Source organism: Schistocerca serialis, chromosome 8 (genome assembly GCF_023864345.2).
Source record: "Schistocerca serialis cubense isolate TAMUIC-IGC-003099 chromosome 8, iqSchSeri2.2, whole genome shotgun sequence".
In the NCBI taxonomy this organism is placed as follows: domain Eukaryota; kingdom Metazoa; phylum Arthropoda; class Insecta; order Orthoptera; family Acrididae; genus Schistocerca; species Schistocerca serialis.
The window spans coordinates 357771607-357786512 of NC_064645.1; the positions used below are offsets into that span (position 1 = coordinate 357771607).

Consider the following 14906-nt stretch of genomic DNA (forward strand, 5'->3'; position numbering starts at 1 on the left):
TTTCCGCAACACATACAGCAGCCAGTATCCACGAATGTCACTGAATGTACCTACAAAAGTGTTTCATTGTACCTTACATAGTCCAGGAGGTGCGATGTCATAAACACTTAGCTGCATGAAAATGAAACAGTAGGGCGAAATTCGCTAGAGGTACAGGTGAAATATGAGTACGAATAAGTGTGAAATATGTTAAATATGTGTGCGACATACATTTGATATATGTGTATACAAGTAAAGCGATGGGTAGAAAGCTCATCCTAAACCCCTGGAACGATTTCAATCAAATTTGGTAACATTAGCTACTATCTGGAAAGAAACACTGTGGGGGTAAGAACCATGGGGGTAAGAACCATGAGCTTCCTACTGGTGAGGGGACGCTAAAGCGGATAAAGAAGGAAGAAGGAGGAAGGAGCAGGTGGACAGACAAGGAGGGGAAAGGAAGAAACGGACACAGATACGGAGGAGAGGAGATGAAAAGAAAGAAGGGGATGGGGATGGGGATGGGAATGGAAAGACAGAAGGGAGAAGAGGAGATGGAATCAGATCGGGGGAGGAGAGGATGGACAGAAGGGGGAGGAGCAGAGGGGACGAGGTGATGGACAGAGAAGGGGAGGAAAAACACAGAGGGCTAGGAGGTGATAGACAAAGAGAGAGGTTCAAATTTTCAAATGGCTCTAAGCACTATGGGACTTAACATCTGAGGTCATCAGTCCCCTAGAACCTAGAACTACTTAGACCTGACTAACCTAAGGACATCACACACATCCATACCCGATGCAGGATTCGAACCTGCGACCGTAGCAGTCGCGCGGTTAAGGAGAGAGGTAGGATGTTGACAGAGAGAGGGGGTTGAGGAGACGGAGAGAGACAGACGGGAGGGAGAGAGAGACCAGACGCCGGGTACTGCACTAGTCACAAATGAATGCTTTGCTGGACAGTGGCGTGTTAAGACTGGTTTCGTGATTACTTTGTGCCAACTGTGAGAGAAGACATTTGAAGGAAGGGGGTCGTCCGCCGAAGGCCATACTGTTTATTGACGATGCACCGTCGCATACGAGAGTGGAGCAGTCGTCAGTGGTGTCATCACAGTAAAGTTCTTCCCTCAATAACGTAACGGCTGTTCTACAACCTCTGAGTCGAGATGTACTGGAGAACATCTGTCATGTAGGCATAAGACGGCTACTGGGTAAATTAACTGAACGAGGGTGAGAAGTTGCTGTGATTGCTGTATTCAAACCAGTAAATATGAAATACGTTATATTTATGGTTGAATTTTCTTGGAATCAAGTTACTGAACTATCCATCCTGAAGTGACGGAAGAAAGTACGGCCTGCTATCCGTGATTCCACCGCTGAAGTCTGTGAAATTGTCAGCACCTCCGAATTCCTTGAAATATTAGAAAACATCCTGGCTGTTCGTATCTGTTATGTAGATACCTCGTTGCACAATGGTAGTGCTGCTGGTTACGACATTATGACCAACGACGAAACTGGTACTGCTGTATGTTGGGCTACAGGAAACAACAGTGATGGTGAAATGGACAACAAAATTGGCGTTTCAGGAAAAAAAAAAATAACGCCACATGCGGAGACAACGGGGCAACTAGAGAAACACATGGTTTACCTACAACATAAACCGCAAACAACTCCTGCCGAACTGATGTTAGTGAAACGTCTACCAGATCGTGCTGCAACAAAAGAAACTTACCCATCATTTTATTAAATGAATGTAAGTGTTTCTTGTTAGGGCCAAAATAAAGTTTTGGTATTGTCATACAGATTAGAGTTTTTGCAGTTATCACAATACTTCTAGACTTTCGGTAATCCGGGTTACATCCTACCCCACCCAGCCAGGATTAATGCGGCCCTTGCGTATCAGTTTTCTGTATATTGCACCTACGAGGGTGATCCCGAAATTAAGGTCCCCTACTTTTTTATGAGTACAGAACTCTGTTTGTGTGGCAGTTGGTCACACTGTTATGAAGGGTGCTTCACGCACTGTGTGTAAACATACGCACGCCGCGCTGAGGCGCTCAGTCTTGGCTTGGCAGCCGTTGAGAACGGGAGCTCGCGTTGGATGTTACCAACAGGTGCGAATTGCGCGCAGTTATTCGGTTTTTGAACGCAAGGGGCACTGCGCCGATTGAAATCCATCGCGAATTGACGGAAGTGTATGGTGAGTCGTGCATGGATGTCAAAAATGTTCGTAAGTGGTGTAGAGAGTTTGCAGCTGGTTGTACCGAAATTCACGACGAACAAAGGAGCGGGAGACCGTCAATTCCTGAGGAGACGTGTTGAAGGTTGAGCAAAGCATGCGTGAAGATCGGCGGATCACCCTGGATGATCTCTGCACGTTGGTTCCTGAGGTTTCCCGAAGCACCGCTCACAGAATTTTAACGGAAACATTGAACTGCCGGAAGGTGTGCGCTAGATGGGTGCCACGCATGCTCACTGAAGAACTCATGCGGCAACGACTTGATGTTTCCCGCGCATTTCTTCACCGCCTTGCAGCCGAACAGGACAACTTTCTGGACTCAATTGTCACGGGTGACGAAACCTGGGCTTACCACTTTACAGTTGAGACCAAGCAACAATCACGCCAGTGGCGGTATCCTTCTTCGCCAAAGCCGCGGAAATTCAAACAAACACAGTCTGCCGATAAAGTCATGACAACTGGTTTTTGGGATCGGAAAGGGGTATTGTTGGTCGACTGTATGTCCACTGGGAGCACAATTAACGCTGACAGATACTGTGAGACTCTGAAAAAACTGAAACGGGCAGTTCAAAACCGGAGATAGGGAATGTTGAGCAAGGGCGTACACATTCCCCATGACAACGCTCGCCCACACATCGCTAGGCAAACCGTTGCTCTCCTGCAACAGTTTCAGTGGAACATAATCACCCACCCACCCCATAGTCCTGACTTGGCGCCCAGTAACTATCACCCTATCACCTGTTTCCTAGGTTAAAAGAACATTTGGCCGGAAAGCGATTCAGCTCCGAAGACGAGGTGAAAGAAGAGGTTCATAACTTTCTGAACAGCATGGCGGCGAGCTGGTATGACATGGGCATACAAAAACTGCCACAGCGTCTACAAAAATGCCTCAACAGAAGTGGTGATTATGTCAAAAAATAGCTAAATGTTCAAGCTGCAAACTGATGTAAACCATTGTAGAAATAAGCAGGTCTATGTACTTATAAAAAAAATAGGAAACCTTACTTTTGGGATTACCCGCGTAACAGTTACAATTTAGGCCTACTGCTGTTTGGGGAAGGTACATGATAAAATCCACGGATATTCTATGAGGGAAGGCTGAAAAGTAATCCCGCTGAATTCTTTACGTGATAACTCTTAATGGTTTTTAAATAAAACAAACGCTGTTAAGATTCTACATCTTTATTCTTCACGTCTACATATTTGCAGTCCTCTTGGGCTATAGGGCTCCCTATCGTGACTGCAATACCACGACATGAAAAGTAACCATGTCTGTGTGTGAGTAACAGCGTGCTGTAATCGAGTTTCGAATTCGAAGAGTTCGTCCACACGTGCAGCACCCTCTCCTTTAGCACGACAATGCCAGACGACACTCTAGCGCTCCAGCATCTGCAACCGTCGGACAATCTGGGTTCTCTGTCATCGCTCATCCTCCATACAGTCCAGACAGGGTCGCAGCCGATTTTCATCTCTTACCAAAAGTTAAAAACGCCTACGAGGACTTCACTTCCACAGTGACGAAGCGTTGCCAGCGGACGTGAGCTTGTCTTTGCGTCAACAAAGTCAAACATTCTACAATGACGCTACCAACAAACTGGTCTCTCGTTGGGAGAAATGCATCCGCCGCCACGGTGGCTGCGTTGAGAAATAAATATGCACACATGAAGACTGAAGATGCTGAATATTAATAACGTTGATTTTATTTAAAACAGCTTTAAAATTTTTCAGACGATAAATTCGGAGACATTACTTCCCAACAAACTCTCGTATCAATAAAACATATAAACGTGGGTTGCACTGCCAATACACTGATTTTGTCACACAATACTGGGCTGTAATTACTGCTTCAGCCACAGTGGTACATTTGCGATGCATTACAATCTATTAGCGTGCTGTTAAATCGTTATTCCTTTACTAGTGCATCCATTATTCGAAATTCACTGTTCGGATATGTAGTTCTGCGTTTTTTAGTTGCCACAATTGCTAGTAACTAACATTAGTACATCGCGGCGATGCTGCCGATCGTTGTCACGGGAGTACGTATTACCACTTCGGGACGCTGCTTTCTAGAATGTTCACCGAATTGAAATTAAATCTGCGTTTGCTGTTTCTGTAACCGTCACGACGCGACGCGGCTGTGTGTTACCTCGACAACACGATGCACGAATGTGGAAAGTACACTTTCCCTTAGGATTTATATATTTGTTTCGAAGCCCGTCCCATGAGTTTTTGTAGCATTAAGATTTAAGGTTTTAGCTGTGAGCCCGCATCTCGTGGTCGTGCGGTAGCGTTCTCGCTTCCCACGCCCGGGTTCCCGGGTTCGATTCCCGGCGGGGTCAGGGATTTTCTCTGCCTCGTGATGGCTGGGTGTTGTGTGCTGTCCTTAGGTTAGTTAGGTTTAAGTAGTTCTAAGTTCTAGGGGACTGATGACCATAGATGTTAAGTCCCATAGTGCTCAGAGCCATTTGAACCATTTTTTTAGCTGTGAACCAGATGCAGCCCTGTTCCGTCGTCTTCCATACCGTGTATGGTTCTCAAGTGTTTGAGCTCTTACGTCATCAACAAACATCACAGTTTTTGAAGAGTTCCCTAGCATTGTTCGGAAGTCATTTTTGTTGGTCAAGAGCAAGACGGGGGAACCAGGGATCACTCTGAATCTAGTCTTACTCCTTTTGTCCACATGTTAATGTTACCCTCTTTTTTTCTGCACTACTGACCAGAGAACCATTTAAATGAACGTCAGTAGTTGTAGCCACCACAGCTCCATAACTTTAAACGGAAAATCGTACTGTGCCTTTATGTCTGCTGTGAAAGGCCTTCATTTTTACTTCCAGTTTCGATTGCTACTAACAGTCATACGCTATGGGCTGTTTTAAGCTAGCATACCATTCTCAAGCATCTGGCAATAAAAAATAGCTCGTGTTCTTACGAGCAGATTTTTATTAAACGTATCAATCGACCATACCAGCGTTTTTTTTTTTTTTTTCCAGTTACGTTATATCACCTCGTCATTATTCTAGAAACAATGGCCAAACCGAGCATGTCATGAATGTTACTTCTTTCAGTATGCATGACTGGGAGTGTTTACGCCCTCTACACTGTCACAAATTTCGTTGTGTACTGGAACGTTGAGGAAGGTAAAAGCATGGATCTGCAAATTTTCAGACCATTGCTCCTAACTCCTGTTTTCTGCAGAATCTAGAATCCTTTAACATATTCTCAGTTAGAATATAATGAACTTTTTTTGAGACTGAGAAGCTTACTTGCACGAATCAGCGAGGTTTCAGAAAGCAGCCCTTGTGGGAAACTCAGCTTGTCGTTTTCTCACATGATATACCGACAACTACGGAGGAAGGGGAACAGGTAGATTCCATATTTCTAGATTTCCGGAAAGCATTTGACACGGCGCCCCATTGCAGACTGTTAACGTAGGTGCGAGCATATAGAATAATTTCACAGATATGAGAGTGGCTCGAAGACTTCTTAAGTAATAGGAAAACCAGTATGTTGTCCTCGACTGCGAGTGTTCATCAGAGACAAGAGTATCGTCAGGAGCGCCCCTGTGAAATGTGATAGGACCGCTGTTGTCCTCTACATACACTCCTGGAAATTGAAATAAGAACACCGTGAATTCATTGTCCCAGGAAGGGGAAACTTCATTGACACATTCCTGGGGTCAGATACATCACATGATCTCACTGACAGAACCACAGGCACATAGACACAGGCAACAGAGCATGCACAATGTCGGCACTAGTACAGTGTATATCCACCTTTCGCAGCAATGCAGACTGCTATTCTCCCATGGAGACGATCGTAGAGATGCTGGATGTAGTCCTGTGGAACGGCTTGCCATGCCATTTCCACCTGGCGCCTCAGTTGGACCAGCGTTCGTGCTGGACGTGCAGACCGCGTGAGACGACGCTTCATCCAGTCCCAAACATGCTCAATGGGGGACAGATCCGGAGATCTTGCTGGCCAGGGTAGTTGACTTACACCTTCTAGAGCACGTTGGGTGGCACGGGATACATGCGGACGTGCATTGTCCTGTTGGAACAGCAAGTTCCCTTGCCGGTCTAGGAATGGTAGAACGATGGGTTCAATGACGGTTTGGATGTACCGTGCACTATTCAGTGTCCCCTCGACGATCACCAGTGGTGTACGGCCAGTGTAGGAGATCGCTCCCCACACCATGATGCCGGGTGTTGGCCCTGTGTGCCTCAGTCGTATGCAGTCCTGATTGTGGCGCTCACCTGCACGGCGCCAAACACGCATACGACCATCATTGGCACCAAGGCAGAAGCGACTCTCATCGCTGAAGACGACACGTCTCCATTCGTCCCTCCATTCACGCCTGTCGCGACACCACTGGAGGCGGGCTGCACGATGTTGGGGAGTGAGCGGAAGACGGCCTAACGGTGTGCGGGACCGTAGCCCAGCTTCATGGAGACGGTTGCGAATGGTCCTCGCCGATACCCCAGGAGCAACAGTATCCCTAATTTGCTGGGAAGTGGCGGTGCGGTCCCCTACGGCACTGCGTAGGATCCTACGGTCTTGGCGTGCATCCGTGCGTCGCTGCGGTCCGGTCCCAGGTTGACGGGCACGTGCACCTTCCGCCGACCACTGGCGACAACATCGATGTACTGCGGAGACCTCACGCCCCACATGTTTAGCAATTTGGCGGTACGTCCACCCGGCCTCCCGCATGCCCACTATACACCCTCGCTCAAAGTCCGTCAACTGAACATACGGTTCACGTCCACGCTGTCGCGGCATGCTACCAGTGTTAAAGACTGCGATGGAGCTCCGTATGCCACGGCAAACTGGCTGACACTGACGGCGGCGGTGCACAAATGCTGCGCAGCTAGCGCCATTCGACGGCCAACACCGCGGTTCCTGGTGTGTCCGCTGTGCCGTGCGTGTGATCATTGCTTGTACAGCCCTCTCGCAGTGTCCGGAGCAAGTATGGTGGATCTGACACACCGGTGTCAATGTGTTCTTTTTTCCATTTCCAGGAGTGTACATAAATGATTTGGCTGACAGATTGCAGCAGTCTGCAGTTGTTTCCTGATGATGGCGTGATGTACTACGGTAAGGTGTAGAAGTTGAATGGCTGTATGGAGACACAAGACGACTTAGGCAAAATTTCCAGTTGCTGTGATGAATGGCAGCTAGCCCAAAATGTGGAAAAATTGTAAGTTAATGCGGATTAGTAGGAATATCAAACCTGTAATTTCCAGATACAGTATTGATAGTGTCCTGCTTGACACAGTCAATGAGGTGAAACGAGCATGTGTTATCCGTGGTCGGGAAGGAGAATGGTCAACTCCGGTGTATTGGGAGAATTTTAGGAAAGAGTGGTTCAGCTGTAAAGGAGGCAGCATATAGGACGCTGGTGGAAACTATTCCTGTTTGGGATCCGTACCAGGTCGGATTAAAGAAAGACAGCGAAGTAATTCAGAGGCAGGCTACTAGATTTGTTACCGGTAGGTTCGAACAGCAGTTAATTGTTACGGAGATGCTTCGGGAACTCAAGCGGGAATCCTTGGAGGGAAGGTGACGTTCTTCTCAAGAAACACTATAGAGAAAAATTAGAGAACCGGAATTTGAAGCTGACTGCGAGAAATTAGGGCTCATACGGAGGCATACGATCAGTCGTTTATATCTCGCTCTATTTCCGATTGAACAGGAAAGGAAATGACAAGTACTGATACAGAGTACCCTCCCCCAGACACCGCACGGTGCCTTGCGGAGTATCTACGCAGATGTAGATGCAGAACTACTCCAAGGACCCGTTTCACATCAGTCTTGTGATTTCACCGAGCGAGGTGGCGCAATGGTTATGACAGTGGACTCGCATTCGAGAAGGCGGCAGTTCAAATCCGCATACAGTCATCTACATTTACATTTATCGTGATTCCCCTAAATCGCTCCAGGCAAATACCGGTACAGTTCCTTTGAACGGCCACGGCCGATTTTCTTTCCTATTCTTGACAAGTTCCACGCCTGCGCTCCGTCTCTAATGACCTCGATGTCGGTAGGACGTTCAAAAGTAGCCACCCTTCCTTTTTAAGGTTCCAAATTTCACAGACGCACAGAGCGCAGCGAAGGTGCACCACAAAAGCCAAGGGAACTACATTGACCAAATCGCAACGACGGTGAACACAACCTACCCCAGAGCTTCTGTCTACATCTAGACACATTCTCCGCAAGCCTTAAACAGTGCGTGGTCGAGGGTACTTCATAAGAATAATAGCGAATTGCCATTCGAGCGTTTACCGACGAAACAATACCAGCCACATTGCAGCTTTACGCACCTATGTTTATCTCTGCTTTCGAGGCAGAATTGTCAGACTTTCGCAAAAAGCACTTTCCTAAATTTTCTTAACGTGATTTTGTGAGAACAACGTTACCTATATTGCAAAGATACTCATTTATTTCCCTGAGAATCTTCGTTGATATTTGTGTATGCCGTACCATTTTGTTAGGATCCTAGGAATACATTCGGCTTCTTCTGTAACACTTACCTCAAGAGCAATCCAAAAACTGAAACAACAATTAATCGCCATAGTATCTTACATTTGATTCGTTTCATAAAGCATATCTCATAAGGAACGCAAATGTTGAACTGTACGCCATTTCAGTTCCTGTAAAATGGCTGCACTAAAATTTCGTCTGTTTTCTTTGCTGTTTGTAATGGAGGGCTTGAAGATGGAACAGCGTGGTTTCGTAGTCTTCAACTTACACTGAGGTGAGAAAAGTCGTGCGGTACCGCCCAGTATCGTGTCGGGTCTCATTTTGACGGGCGTAGTGCGGCAACTGGACGTGCTGTGGACTCAAAAAGTCATTGGAAGCCCCCTACAGAAATATTTAGTCATGCTGCCCCTATAGCTGTTCATAATAGCGGAAGTGTTATCGCTGCAGGGTTTTGTGCACTAACTGACCTCCTGATTACGTCCCATAAATGTTCGATGGGATTCATGTGGACGATCTGGGTGGCCATGTCATCCGCCCGAATTGTCCAGAATGTTCTTCAGACTAATCGCGAGCAACTGTGGCCCGGTGACATGACATCTCTGTTTTGGAGATTGAAGTCCATGAGTCGATGCAGATGGCCTGCAAGTAGCCTAACATAACCGTATACACCAGAGGACGTAGTCCATTACATGTAAACACAACCCGCATCTTTAAGGGGCCACTACCAGGCTGCACAGTGCCTTGTTGACAATTTGGGTCATGGCTTCATGGGGTTTGCGCCACTCTTCGACCCTACCATCGGCTCTTACCAACAGAAATCGGGGCTCGTCTGACCAGGCCACGGTATTCCGGTTGTCTCGGGTCCAGCCGATATGATCACGAGCAAAGAACAGGCACTACAGGCGATGTAGTGGTGTTGGCAAAGACACTCGCGTCCGTTGCCTGCTGCGACAGCACATTAACGCCACATTTCTCCGCATTGTCCTCGCTATAAGTTCATCGAATCCCAGTTTCGTTTCTGCAGTTGTTTCACCAGTTATTGCTTGTCTATTAGCACTTACGACTCTACGCAAACGCCGCTGCTCTCAGTCGTTAAGTGAAGCCCATCACCAACTGCGTCATCCGTGCTGAGAAGAATTGCCTGAAATTTGGTGTGCTTGTTACACTCTTGATACTGTCGGTCTCGGAATACTGAAATCCGTAACGATTTCCGAAATGGAATGTCCCATACGTCCAGCTCCAACTACCAGTCCGCTCTCAAAGTCTGTTAATTCCCGTCGAGCGGCCCTAATCACGTCGGACTCTTTTCCATGTGAACCACCTGTGTGCACGTGACCGTTCCGCCAGTGTACTCCTGAATCCTTGTGTATGGGATACTACCGCCAACTGCATATCTGCACGTCGCTATCCCAAGGCTTCTGTCACTTCAGTGTATTCCAAATATGGTGAACGTTGTGCAGGCAGTGTTCGCAAATTTCCTGGAGTGTTGTGTCAACGAGACGGACTGAGTGAGTCGACTGTGGTAAGACTGACTGCTAAATTTGAGATAACCGCTTCGATTGTGGACATTGCACCGTCGTGGTGCCACCGCTACAGTAGTTCAACGTAAAGTATCGGAATCGTGTATGATAATGTTACCATAAGTCGTGTAAAACTATTCGTCACCGTTTACAACAATGTGACCCTCCCAGAACCAGCATGCAGTGATTTAGGAAAGATGATCTGCGCCTTGGTGCCTATACATTCCAATTGACACAGGAACGGATTCGAACCGTCGCCCTCTCGAATGCAAGTCCACTGTGATAACCACTGCGCCACCTCGCTCGACCAAATCACAAGACTGATCTGAAATGGGTCCTTCTGTAGTTCTACATCTACATCTAAGTAGATACTCCGCAACGAATAGCTGCTAGCATTCGCCCATCGGAGGCCTTCGGAACAAAGTGGACAACAGTTCCACCACGAAAACAATGTTCACTTATTAGGCATTCTCTCTGTTGAGTGGCTTCATGGACAAGCAGAATTTCGGGATATAGGGCACAGAAACCCTCGAGTAATTATGGAGCATTCACTACACCCAAAACTATTGATTGTGTGGTGTGGCATTAAGGCTGAGGGGATGACTGGGCCGCACTTCCAGGAAGATGTCGGCGGAAACTAATTAACAGTGGATGGAGAACGATGCTGCAATTCGTTAAGAGAGAGTTTTTGGTCAGACGTGGATCGTGTGAATGCTAGAAAGGTTCAAAGCGTCACTCATTAATTGTAACAATAAACTTTTCAGAAAATAGGTTCGGTGACCGTGTGATTTCTCGTAACCGTAACTCCAATTTGCCACGCAGATCTTGTGGTTCGACGCCACGTGATTTATTTCTGTGAGGCTATTTGAAATTTGGTGTGTACGCCAACGAACCGTAGTCACTTCCATTGCTCAATGACAAGATTTCAGAAGTGCAAGTATGTCTAAAAGGTATCGAAAACTATATTGGAACAAATAAGCCCTCGGTCACAAGTATTAAGTCAAAATTGACCAGGTTTCGACGCTACTATGAGCGTCGTCCTCAGAATTAGACTAACTGTTCTAAAACATATTATGTATATAGTACATTAACAAAATTAAAGTTTGTACAGACTGGAAAAGATGCAGTACTTACAAGCCATATATTAAAAAAGATCTAAGCCGGAAAGGCGACGTCATGAATAGGTGTGAGATGGCGAGCCGCTAAGGGCTGCTCGTACTGTGAACAAGGGTTGCAACAAGACTGAGGTGCCCACTTTAGAAAGTGTGGGCAAGTAAACATGGCGTTGCTACGAGCGCCATCTAGTAGCCGCAGAAACAACTAGGCTACTGTACATTCAAAATTAGACACATGAAATTGTGATGCAGTTGATTCAGGCATAACGTAAGCACTAATAATAACAGGATGAAGTTACATATTTATCTGCTTTAAATAGAGATACATTTTGTAACGTTAAAAACGTTATGACATACAAGAAAACAGCAAAGATGTGACAGAAAACAACATTTTGGTAAACTGCATGAGGAAATCTGAATCAAAGATCAAGCAATGGCTTTATACAGCCGAAAAAGTTTTTATTTCGCAGCTGCAGCTGTTCGTTGAGAATGAGGCCATCATGACGAGAGAGATGTTTGAAAATCTCCAATTCCTCTACGACATCTAACCTACGCCCCTTCTTTTCGGTATGCAGAATATTGTTTATCGCCTATGGCTTTAGGCACGTGTCCAGTAATTAAGAGATGATCGGCAAAGGAAGAATTTAGGGGACTGGTGCCGTTCTTTCTCAAAAGATTTTCTTTATATCTGACGGTGAAAGCACGTCCAGTTTGCCCTATATAATAGGAGGAGCAGGTATCGCAGATGATCTGATAAAGGCCAGATCTTTCTGTAGGGGAGCGAATGGATTTCAAATTATGAGTGAAGTTTCTCTTTAGATTATTATTAGTAGAGAAGGCAACATTGCTGTTGCATTTGTTGCGAAGTATGCGCTGAATCTGATAGGAAATGGGTCCTATGAAAGAAATAGAAAAACTTTTCTTTGGGTTAATTTCAGTGCATGAGGTGTTGAGCGTGGTAGTTCTTGCAGCTTTCTTTTTTAGGATATCGTCCACTATGTTAGGCGTATATTCATTATTGACTGCTATGGTTTTAAGTAAATTAATCTTCTCACTAAACTTTTCTGTTGAAAGTGGTATGTAGGTGGCTCGGTGGACGGTAGAGTGAAAAAAGGCCATTTTTTGAGACTGTGGATGAAAAGAGGAAGCAGGCACGATTTGGTCAGTACATGTTTCTTTTCGAAAAATATTGAAAGTGATGTTACTGTCTTCTGTTGTAAGCGTCAAGTCTAAATAATGTAATTGGCGGTTTTCGTTTTCGAGTTCAATAGTGAAAGAAATTTTTCATGCAGGTCGTTAAAAAGTTTAAATATATGATCAATTCTATCGGCGAGTCTGTTGTAGATGACTAGAATATCATCAACGTATCTTGTGTAAGAAAGGGTACCTAGTCTTTCATGAAAGAATTTTAAATAAAACCAACATCGTCTTTACTGAGAATGAAAAAGGACTAAAATACAGTGTCAGGCCTAACCTGTCAGACAGAAATGTGAGAGAAAATATGCTCGTTGATTTAAAAATCGGTCTGGACTATAATGAGATAGATAATGCTTCTCAAGCCAGAATTGCGTATGATGTAACACGCATGCTAGAGAAAAATACAGCTACTTTGTCTAATGCTACGCATAACGAAAGAATTTTAGTAACTTCCATTAATAATAAACTTAAAACAGCAAATGCTTTAATAACTAAATCCGATAAAGGCTGTAGTCTAGTCATTGCTTATATTTCTAAGTATTTTTCTAAACTGAAAATTTCTTCAATGGAAACAATATATCGGAGCTGCATGATGATCCAACTCCTAAATTACAGAAAGAAGTAAGGTCAGCCATTAACAATGCAAAATTTCTTATAAAAACTTTCCAAAAGAAACTACTCATCAATATGAACCCTCAGCCCCCTAAACTTCGGTCCCAGTTCAAAATTCATAAACCTAATCATCCAATACGCCCAATCTCCAATAGCATGAATAGCGCATCTGACGATTTGGCCCGATTTCTACACGAAAGTTTGAAAAATATTTCGTTTTCGAAAATAATTATTCCGTTCCTAACAGCCACGTTTTGATCCAGAATATTAAAAACTTAGTATGTAGTTCAGACACCAAGCTCTTTTCCTTAGATATTAAAAATCTTTATACCAATGTCCCGGTACATGAGATGCTCATTATTGTGGAAGAAAACTTACGTCAATTTAAAAAAGATCTATCAGATGAGCAGTTTACCGATTTTATGAATCTCATTAGCGTCGTTGTCAAGTGCAACTACTTTGAATTCAACGGACAACTTTACCAGTAATCTGCTGGGCTCGCTATGGGCAACACTTTAGCCAGCATCCTTGCCGACATCTTTATTCAATTCCTTGGAAAAAAATCTTTTTAACCTTTTCTCAACCACTTCACTAGGTATCCTTTCTTACGCAAGATACGTTTATGATATTATAGTCATCTATAACGGACCCGCCGATAGAACTGATCATATATTTAAACTTCTTAACGACCTCCATGAAAAAATTTCTTTCACTATTGAACTCGAAAACGAAAACCGCCAATTACACTATTTAGACTTGACGCTTACAATAGAAGACAATAACATCACTTTCAATATTTTTCGAAAAGAAACGTATACTGACCAAATCGTGCCTGCTTCCTCTTTTCATCCACAGTCTCAAAAAATGGCCTTTTTTCACTCTACCGTCCACCGAGCCACCTCCACATCACTTTCAACAGAAAAGTTTAGTGAGGAGATTAATTTACTTAAAACCATAGCAGTCAAAAATAAATATACGCCTAACATAGTGGACGATACACTAAAAACGAAAACTGCAAGAACTATCACGCTTAACACCTCATGCACTGAAATTAACCCAAAGAAAAGTTTTTCTATTTCTTTCATAGGACCCATTTCCTATCAGATTCAGCGCATGCTTCGCGACAAATACAACAGCAATGTTGCCTTCTCTACTAATAATAATCTAAAGAGAAACTTCACTCATAATTTGAAATCCATTCGCTCCCCTACAGAAAGATCTGGCCTTTATAAGATCATCTGCGATACCTGCTCCTCCTATTATATAGGGCAAACTGGACGTGCTTTCACCATCAGATATAAAGAACATCTTTTGAGAAAGAACGGCACCAGTCCCCTTAATTCATCCTTTCCCGATCATCTCTTAATTACTGGACACGTACCTAAAGCCATAGGCGATAACAATATTCTGCATACCGAAAAGAAGGGGCGTAGGTTAGATGTCGTAGAGGAATTGGAGATTTTCAAACATCTCTCTCGTCATGATGGCCTCATTCTCAACGAACAGCTGCAGCTGCGAAATAAAAACTTTTTCGACTGTATAAAGCCATTGCTTGATCTTTGATTCAGATTTCCTCATGCAGTTTACCAAAATGTTGTTTTCTGTCACATCTTTGCTGTTTTCTTGTATGTCATAACGTTTTTAACGTTACAAAATGTATCTCTATTTAAAGCAGATAAATATGTAACTTCATCCTGTTATTATTAGTGCTTACGTTATGCCTGAATCAACTGCATCACAATTTCATGTGTCTAATTTTGAATGTACAGTA

At 44.4% G+C, this 14906-nt stretch overlaps 1 long non-coding RNA gene across 1 annotated transcript in view; it reads left to right on the forward strand.

Annotated features, from left to right (window-relative positions):
• Window positions 1–14906, forward strand: part of LOC126416309 (uncharacterized) — a 1765436-nt gene that overhangs the window by 1154699 nt on the left and 595831 nt on the right. The window lies entirely within an intron of this gene.